Source organism: Lytechinus variegatus, chromosome 19 (genome assembly GCF_018143015.1).
Source record: "Lytechinus variegatus isolate NC3 chromosome 19, Lvar_3.0, whole genome shotgun sequence".
Classification (NCBI taxonomy): domain Eukaryota; kingdom Metazoa; phylum Echinodermata; class Echinoidea; order Temnopleuroida; family Toxopneustidae; genus Lytechinus; species Lytechinus variegatus.
In genome coordinates this window covers 22,612,064-22,622,466 of record NC_054758.1, presented here as the reverse complement: position 1 = coordinate 22,622,466, position 10,403 = coordinate 22,612,064, and the positions used below count along the sequence as shown (strand labels likewise).

The window sequence follows — 10,403 nt, the reverse complement described above, 5'->3', positions numbered from 1 at the left end:
CTTTTAAACTGAACCGGTTTCTGACGGTCTATTCCATCCATCCAATTCTATGGTTCCAATCCGACCAGTTCCTTTGTTATTTTTCTTGTAGCATTTGTTTTGACGCGTAGAAAAACCGCAGAAAGGAACCTTTTGTTATTAAAAAACGTACACCTACCGTCCATCACCTGTCTGGGTAACAAAAATTACGATTTGCGCATGACGTTTTTGGTGATTGACCAATCAGAGCTCGAGTTCGCCCTGACAGACGTCTATTGCGCAACGTTTTGGAGATTCTTTGGATTGCCATCTTCTGTAATTTTACGGAAATATTACACGGAATTTTCCGTTGAAATGGGTTTTACTAACCAGACTTCGTATACATTTGTGGAAAGATAGCAACGCAGGACTGCTGTGATTCGTAAGTATAACTTTAAATTTGCGGAGAGGTCTCGTCATAATGTAATTTGTGGGTAATTCCGCCACAGAAGACGCCATTAGTTACTGACGACGATATGGAATTGAAAAAGACTGATGACATGATCACCAGCTGATTGCCTTGCCAAGGCTATGCATACGGTAAACTACCGTACTACTGCCTAGGCCTGGATTGGTACATAAAACGTATCGGGCCTATTAGTATTATTACGTTATGCCCACTCACTATTGCGAGTATTATACAGAACTCAACAGCGGTAGGCCTACTGTCATGACTGTTACTCCCATGCTCTCTTTAGACTTTATACCTCACCTCCCAACATAGTAAATAATAGTATGGTGAGACTACCACATATCGACCACCTCTTTTGAAACCGACCACCTTGCGCGCGTTAAAATTATTGCGTATTACAAACGATACGCGCGGGAGAGTAGGCGCAGTGTCCATAGAAACGGTAAAAATCGATTTTACGAGAAAAAAAGAAGCAACAAAAAGTAGAAATCTAGTAGTATTAATCAAAATTGTATTGACTAAACCCAATCCCCGCTGAAAAACCAAGAAATCCGATAGGAAATGGCTTTAGAACAAATATCCGTCGTCAATCGTCGAATCATGCGCCGGAGCTCGCAGTGGAAGTAGTGAGGCGATCATTTAGCATGTTGACGTCATGTAACTGATTTGAAAGAGTAAAAATATTTCGCCACCGCGACAAGAATCGACCGTAAACTTAGTGTATCGCTGGTGGTCGGTTTCAAAAGACGGCTGCAAATGAGCAAATGTAAAATCGTCGCATTCGTTGTTCATCGATATATACGCGGATTGAATCGGAGTCGCCGAGCGAAACATGGAAATCTGATCTGCTCAATTTTCTGCACAAATGAGACGAAAACTGGGTAAAATTGGTGAATATTTTCGCAGATACGATGCTTAGAAGGTTAGGTGGTCGATAAGGGGTAGTTCCAACCATATATGGTAGTGGATCGTATTACCGAACACTTTTCATGAATTTGATCATATCAAACACATTATTCCAATAAAATTCACCAAACTTTCACCATAAATACACAAATACCTACAAAATATAAACATGCAGAAATTTTGCCGAAATTGTTTTTCATTTTTACGACATCAGCTTCCAATCGGACCCCTCTTCGCAAGTGAAATATTTTGGTCACTTGAAAAGGTATCGTATTACCGAACGTGTGTTTTCTATGGGAAAAGTTGGGAAAACAAAGTCACTGATGAGCTATTTTGACCATATTTTATTGTTTTGAGGATATAAAGACTTCGAAATTGTGTTTTTGATAATTTTTCATCATTTTTCTATTTAAGTTCCCTTTGGGAGGAAGTTGCAAAGGTTTGAGCGTATTTGATTATTTTCTGACACATATGATGCGCGCGTTCGGTAATACAAGGCCGGTCGGTAATACAATCACTCACTATACCCAGTTGTTGTGTATCCGGACGGGTTGTGTGTCCGGACGATCAATTTTAGAATGTCATTTGGAAAAATTTACAAGCGAAGTTTCATCAATTATTAGTACAAAATGTTAGGAGATATTATAAAGAACAAAATAGATAATGATTACAAGTAATGAATTTATATTTTTTAGTGTTATCCACAGACAAAAAAGAAGGCTTCAAAAAGATAAAGTGTCCGGACACCCGACCCCCCATCCTACAATGTACTAGGTAGTAGTGATGACGTGCTTACCGGTATTTTGCTTACATTGACTTTCCTTTATAACTTTAGCCCTATTACGGTACCGGTACCGTACATCTCTTTCCTCTCTGTAAATAACTGCTGATGAACCTCAAAAAACGAAAAGTTCTCTCCTACCCCTGTTTCGATCGGCCATTTTGTTTCAATTCATAGACATAACAAAAATGGCCGATCGAGACGGGGGTAGAAGGAGAGAACTTTTCGTTTTTTGAGGTTCCAGTCCGTGCCCAGATGTCAGAAAAACTGCCACTCGTTAGACCATCATCCATATGATTGTGGTAAGTGTTTGATTTCTGTTTTAACTATTTATTCGGAGAATTATTTTGACCATACTTCACGCTTGTCGGGTGAGTATGCCAAATTGCACGTAAGGTCCTGGGCTCCCGCCTGCTGGGTTAGCTAATGTGCAGCCACCTTCCTTCCTGATTTTCTCCCTCCGCTGCTTTCAGAGATCAGCCCTATGAAGGCGATAGCATCCATTAGGGGGGAATGCAAAATCCCCCCGTCGGAGCTCTTCAATTTTTGTCTTTAATGAATCAAACTTTTGAAAATTATCGTGACTGAAATGCAAATAGATATTATTCCCTCTTGGCATTAATTGCCAAATAGCTGGGAAAAAATAAAGTTAAAAGGAACAAAAACAGTGACTTACCTCGGCTGTTGCGCAACTTCACCTCCCTGTTTTAGCCGATCTTAAGTACATAAACATATGGCCATTGAGTCCCCTGTACAGATCGTGCAAGAACTTCGGTCTCTGAAGTTGGTTAGTGAAGCCAGCAGAGTTCAGCTTAACAACCAGCTTTACAGAGACCGAAGCTTTTGGTCTATAACTAGGCTAACGCTTGACTTGAAGACTCTGTGATGATATTTTGAAATAATTATTTGATATACCGATACCAGTACGGTACGTACGTCGTATCGTAATTTGTTATACTTTTTCATCACAAAGCCTTGAAACCCTTCCCATACATGTACTTGCTTAACGTTAAGGCTAAGCGGGACGTACGCTTTATATCAGTTTAAACAAAGATGGATTTTTCTAGGCAGTAGAGGTGCACACCAATATGGGAGACTCTCCAATAGGGGAGATAATCTCCTATATTGGAGACTTGCTTTGCAAAAGAATAAAAGAAACAACACCAACAAAAGCGTAATTTTTGCCACCCAAAATCTTGTCACACCATGGTCAGAAGCCCATTTGTTTTGTGTGTGGAGGACAACAAAAATCCTTATCAAAACAAAAGTAGACGGCGAATATTGGAAGTAGACAGTGAAAAGGGTTAATTTTTTATGAGAAATCTGTCTATCACATTTTTATTTGCTGCCAAGGTAATCCTTTTGCAGCAAATGTAAACAAAGGAAATTGTTTTCCCAAATTGGAGATTGTCTCAGAAATTGGATACCCAAATTCTTTACAAAAGTCTCTAATATTGGTGATAATCTCTCTCATGGGAGACAGTCTACAATATTGGCCGCGCCTCTACTGCTAGGCCTAATCTTAGGAAATCCAAGATCTTTAAACCTACAAATCACTAATAACCCTTTCATAGTGAGAGCAGAAGTGGAGTTAGTGCGGAGTCCAGGAGGAGTTACTCCACTTTGGAGGGTAATATGAAAATTCTGAGATTAGTTCGATCCGGATTCAAAGCGGAGTACTCAAACCCACTTTGAGAAGAGGGTTACAAACGGAGTTACTCCGCAACGGAAATGCGGTATGCGCTTATCGCTGTGATCTCGCGCGTAACTTCCTGTCGACCGACCCCGACCTTTCAACAACAAGTGCACGTGCAACATTTTGAGTGTATGAACGCCAGCGCATTTTGATTCATACTTAGTGTTCGTTTGTTGATTGTAGTTAGATTCTCTGATGTAAGTATCTGAAACCTTTACCGTAATTACAGAACTTATTTTGGCAACCACAACTCTGTAACCTTATGATATTTCAGTCATTTTCCTTGCATCTCGCAGACGTGTCGTTGTTGACTGTAAAATCGTGTACACTGCATGCACAAGCAGCCAGGCCAGTGCAGCATTGTTTGCCGTCTGTATGCGGGCATACCAACCAGCCACACGTATTGTGCGAACTCGCTTGGAAACCATGGCAACGACTGCGGATACCGGTACACTGCTGCGGTGCTTGCCAATATGAAAGGGGGTTTAAAGTCGGTCCGCAGTACAAGCGGATCAACTCAACCCGGAGTTACTCCGGAGTTACTCCGGAGTAACTCCACTTTGCCTTCACTATGAAAGGGGTACTAGATTTGTTGCATCGTAGATCTACACCTTCATTACGGTACCTCAAGCGATGTTCGTGCAGGCTCCACTCCACTTCACTACCGCTACACCAGGGTTAAATTACGGCCCGTGAGACTCTGCTTGGTTTTTTAAAAATAACTAAGTCACAATATGAAACATAGCTCAATATGATTACATTGTGTATCCATTTAGCTCTAACTGTACAAAAAGTAATGACAGTCAAATTACATGGTAATTTGACTTTTAAACAAAATTTACTGGAGTCTTTTCTGTCTGTTTGATCTACTTATTAGATGACCAGCGCTGTTCTCACCATGTTTAGATCTACATGTACATACAGGTGCCAGAAGTGCATTTTCCACAATTAACACTTTAAAGAACTAACTCATGCCGAAGTACCTTGACAGTAGGGACAGTGATTTTCCGTTTAAAAAAATGGCCTTTTCCGTTTCAGAAAATCTCAAATTCCGTTTCAGCATGTCAGAAAACGGAAATTCCGTTTCCCCATAGACTTTGTACACACGGAAAAGTGACAATTCCGTTTACGGGCAAGTCCAAGAATTCACGCGCGTTACGTATGGGACATTTCAGAGGCTTCGATAACCTGAAAAATAGTGTTAATTGACTTTGATTAGATTGAATACCCTCATGATGGTAGACATCTAGGAGAAGAATAATCATGGAAAAAATGGTGGCATATGACCTCGACCTTGACCTTTTAGAGAGAAAAGATGGGCCGTTACGTATGGGACGCAGAAAAAAGACAATTTTTAAAACATTTTTTTCAAGTTGAGAATTCTCTGAAAGTATTTCATTTGACAACTTGTAACTTAGTGTGATAGAAGTCACAATACTCTAGTATATCTAAGGCAAGTTTCATGTCATAAGCCAAATTCCTCTAATTACAGACTCTAATTGTGGGCAAGTCCAAGAAAAGGTCACCCTAGAAGGCAAAATTTCATCTTTAATTTGAGAAGTTATCTTTGGTGGGGTAAGAGAGCCCAAATGTTGAATTTTAAAATTTCATTAAGAAAAATTTGATAATATACTTTTTTATGCTAATTTGGGGCACCTAATTTGCATAATCGGTAAAATGGGCGTTACGTATGGGACAATTATAAAAACTCATAGAAAATTAAAACAAAACTTCTGAGATTTAGTCATAGGTGGGACATGGACCCCCAAACATCTTATTACTTTTGGGGGAAAAATGTGATGTCATCTAATTAATTATGCAAATTAGGTCTTGTCCAAGGATGGAATGTCCCATACGTAACATTTTGAGGATGTTTTTTAAGTTATTTCTCATAATACAATACATGTATTGTTGCATCTCTGGGAAGTTCTAATTTATAAAGTATGAAAATGTTATACCCCAAAAAGTTTCAAAAATAGAGTTTACTTTTTAATTAAAAGTTAATTAAAAAATTGTTACGTATGGGACAACATGTTACGTATGGGACATTTACACACAATGTCAATGGGGAGATTTGTGTACAAAGTGAATGGAAAAAAACAAATTTCAAGAGTGCTCTAAATAGTGATTATTTACCTTTCCTTTAGTTTTTAAGGACTGATTTGTTATGAATACTGATTAATGAATACAATTGAAGCAAAAAAAAATTGAAAATGGAAAAATATGAAAAAAATAAAAAACAAAGAAATACATAAGAAATTCATAAAACCATGAAAAACAAGTAATAAAAAGGTTGAAATTGCTAATTTCCCCTTCAGACATATCAAATATGTCTCTGTAGAACATTTTCAGAGAAAGATACTCTTTTGTTATTTCCATTTTTCAAATTATTTCAATTTTTTGAATTATGGGGAAAATTGTGTACGTTCTCTATGGGGACGAAATGTCCCATACGTAACTGTCCCATACGTAACATGTCATTAATTTGTTTAATCAGAGTCTGTAATTAGAGAGATTTGGCGTATGGCATGAAACTTGCCATAAATATACTACAGAATTGTGACTTCTATCACACTAAGTTTCAAGTTGTCAAGTGAAATACTTTTAGAGAATTCTCAACTTGAAAAAAATGTATTAAAACTTGTCTTTTCTCTGCGTCCCATACGTAACGGCACATCTTTTCTCTCTAAAAGGTCAGGGTCATATGTCACAATTTTTTGCATGATTATTCTTCTCCTAGGTGTCTACCATCATGAGGGTATTCAATCTAATCAAAGTCATTTAACACTTTTTTTCGGGTCATTAAACCCTCTGAAATGTCCCATACGTAACGCGCGCGAATTCTTGGACTTGCCCATAAACAAATTAATGACATGTTACGTATGGGTCAGTTACGTATGGGACATTTTGTCCCCATAGAGAACGTACACAATTTCCCCCATAATTAAAAAAATTGGAATAATTTAAATTATGGAAATAACAAAAGAGTTTCTGTCTTTTGAAATGTTCTATTGAGACATATTTGATATGACTGAAAAGGAAATTAGCCATTTCAACATTTTTTTTCTTTTTTTTCATGGTTTCGTGAATTTCTTATGTATTTCTATTGTTTTTTATTTTTTTCATATTTTTCCATTTTCACAATTTTTTCGCTTCAATTGTTTTCATTAATCAGTATTCCTAACAAATCAGTCTTTAAAAACTAAAGAAAAGGTAAATAATCACTTTTTAGAGCACTCTTGAATTTTTTTTTCTCCATTCACTTTGTACACAAATCTCCCCATTGACATTGTGTGTAAATGTCCCATACGTAACATGTTGTCCCATACGTAACAATTTTTTAATTAACTTTTAATTAAAAAGTAAACTCTATTTTTGAAACTTTTTGGGGTATAACATTTTCATACTTTATAAATTAGAACTTCCCAGAGATGCAACAATACATGTATTGTATTATGAGAAATAACTTAAAAAACATCCTCAAAATGTTACGTATGGGACATTCCATCCTTGGACAAGACCTAATTTGCATAATTAATTAGATGACATCACATTTTTCCCCCAAAAGTAATAAGATGTTTGGGGGTCCATGTCCCACCTATGACTAAATCTCACAAGTTTTTTTTAATTTTCTATGAGTTTTTATAATTGTCCCATACGTAACGCCCATTTTACCAATTATGCAAATTAGGTGCCCCAAATTAGCATTAATATGTATATTATCAAATTTTTCTTAATGAAATTTTAAAATTTAACATTTGGGCTTTCTTACCCCACCAAAGATAATTTCTTAAATTAAAGATGAAATTTTGCCTTCTAGGGTGACCTTTTCTTGGACTTGCCCAAAACACATTACTAGTAAATAGCAAAATCACAGCGCGTACACTCCCATTGGCCAAAATTTGTATTTGCTTCTGTACCAACAACACAATAGAATCCGTTCTAATCGGATCTATGCGGGTGCATTTAATAATTTTTCAAAGACATTTAGCATGCATACATCCTCACCTTTCACATTATTAGCATTATTTTACGGTGAAATCAAATTTCATCGATAATTTAGGGGGTTTTTGGACATCGTTATCATCACTCAACAACTTTCGCCAATCCGCCATCTTGGATTTTAAGACCACGATATCGTGCTACAGCTTCAAACGTAGAGGGCAGCAACACACGACCGTGCAGTTGAGCGATATGAAGCGATGTGAAGCTCAACCCGGCCGGGTACGGGCACGGGGTACTTTTGAGTGTGCTGATGTCGAGAGCAGTCACGATGTGTGAATTGTCATGATTATAGCGAAGTGAGATTGTGTTTTCTGGGGTTTTGTGGCCATTTGATATTCTCATTTTGTTGTTATTTTGGAGTAATTTCTGTTGCTATTCTGTGTATTTTGAGGGAAAATACGTTTTCTGTGATTTTCCGTTTGAAATGCCACTTTCCGTTTCAATAGGCCTTTTCCGTGAATTCCGTCCGTTTTCCGCGATCGCGGAAAATCACTCCCTATGACAGGGGCCGCGAAACGGTTTTCAAAGTGGAGGGGGGGGGCTGGCCATGCAAAAAATCACAATCATATGGTCATTTTTACGTTTTTGTACATGTATGGTTTTGGAAAAAAAGTGGGGGGGGGGAATAAAAAACAATATACACACTGAAAATTTTATGTACACAATCTTGGTTAATACTGGTAATCTGATAGAGCAAGCCAACCTCAACAAAAAAAAATTGAGTTGAATAAAAAGATAAGTTCAACAAACATTCATGTAATTTAAAGAAAAAAATTGTTGAAATTGAATGTTGAATTTTATGAGAGTTATTTCCTTTCAAAATTTCACAAAAATATGTTGACCTATTGTACGCATAACACAAGGACAAATGAGAGTCGATGATGTCACTCAATATTATTTTAATTTATCTGACTCATGCAATATTAAGTTTCTGCAGATTTAACTTACTCATCATTTGCTAATTCTACTACATGTTTTGAAGTCAAACTTTGTTTCATGATGGGGTATAAAGCTCTGCTAGTACATGTATCTTGTACATGTATTTAAAGTTCAGCAGTTTGTAATGTGCACATTCTGCACTATCTTCACATACATGTAGATTGCTCTAGCAGTGTTGAATGTATCACAAGTCTCAATCCTTGAAGACTTCCGTCTTGCCAGTTCATGTTATAATCACACCTCTCTATTCTGATCAGGGGTTTCCTTCCCTTCTACAGGTGCTTGCCAAGGAAAGGGGGGGGGGGGTGCAGGAGGGGTTGATGGGGAAAAGACAGGGATGGAAAGAGATGTGGTACAGGTGCTTGCCAAGGAAAGGGGGGAAAAGAAAGGGATAGAAAGAGACATGGTATAGGTGCTTGCCAATGAGGGGGGGGGGGGGGGTGATGGGGAAAAGACAGGGATAGAAAGAGACATGGTACAGGTGCTTGCCAAGGAAAGGAAGGGGGGATGCAGGAGGGGGTGATGGGGGAAAAGAAAGGGATAGAAAGAGACATGGTATAGGTGCTTGCCAATGAGGGAGGGGGGGGGGGTGATGGGGGAAAAGACAGGGATAGAAAGAGACATGGTACAGGTGCTTGCCAAGGAAAGGAAGGGGGGATGCAGGAGGGGGTGATGGGGGAAAAGACAGGGATGGAAAGAGACACGGTACAGGTGCTTGCCAAGGAAAGGAAGGGGGGATGCAGGAGGGGGTGATTGGGAAAAGACAGGGATAGAAAGAGACATGGTACAGGTGCTTGCCAATGAGGGGGGGGGGGGGTGATGGGGGAAAAGACAGGGATAGAAAGAGACATGGTACAGGTGCTTGCCAAGGAAAGGAAGGGGGATGCAGGAGGGGGTGATGGGGGAAAAGACAGGGATAGAAAGAGACATGGTACAGGTGCTTGCCAAGGAAAGGAAGGGGGGATGCAGGAGGGGGTGATGGGGGAAAATATAGGGATAGAAAGAGACATGGTACAGGTGCTTGCCAAGGAAAGGAAGGGGGGATGCAGGAGGGGGTGATGGGGGAAAATATAGGGATAGAAAGAGACATGGTACAGGTGCTTGCCAAGGAAAGGAAGGGGGATGCAGGAGGGGGTGATGGGGGAAAAGACAGGGATAGAAAGAGACATGGTACAGGTGCTTGCCAAGGAAAGGGGGGGGGGAATGCAGGAGGGGGTGATGGGGAAAAGACAGGGATAGAAAGAGACATGGTACAGGTGCTTGCCAAGGAAGGGGGGGGGGGGATGCAGGAGGGGGTGATGGGGAAAAGACAGGGATAGAAAGAGACATGGTACAGGTGCTTGCCAAGGAAAGGGGGGGGGGGGATGCAGGAGGGGGTGATGGGGAAAAGACAGGGATAGAAAAAGACATGGTACAGGTGCTTGCCAATGAGAGGGGGGGGGGGGGATGCAGGAGGGGGTGATGGGGGAAAAGATAGGGATAGAAAGAGACATGGTAGAGGTGCTTGCCAAGGAAAGGGGGAGGGGGTGCAGGAGGGGGTGATGGGGAAAAGACAGGGATAGAAAGAAACATGTACATGTTCAGGTTTCTGCCGAAGGGAAGGGGGGGGGGGAGTTTGGGAGAGGAAGAGTACAAATTATGTACTG

At 39.6% G+C, this 10,403-nt stretch overlaps 1 protein-coding gene across 1 annotated transcript in view; it reads left to right on the top strand.

Annotated features, from left to right (window-relative positions):
- The first annotated feature begins 230 nt into the window (after positions 1 to 230).
- LOC121406186 overlaps positions 231 to 10,403 on the top strand; it is a 53,154-nt gene continuing 42,981 nt past the window's right edge. The window contains exon 1 of the mRNA XM_041597209.1: positions 231 to 400. The gene's annotated coding sequence lies outside the window, so the exon portion shown is untranslated. The remainder of the gene's footprint in view (positions 401 to 10,403) is intronic.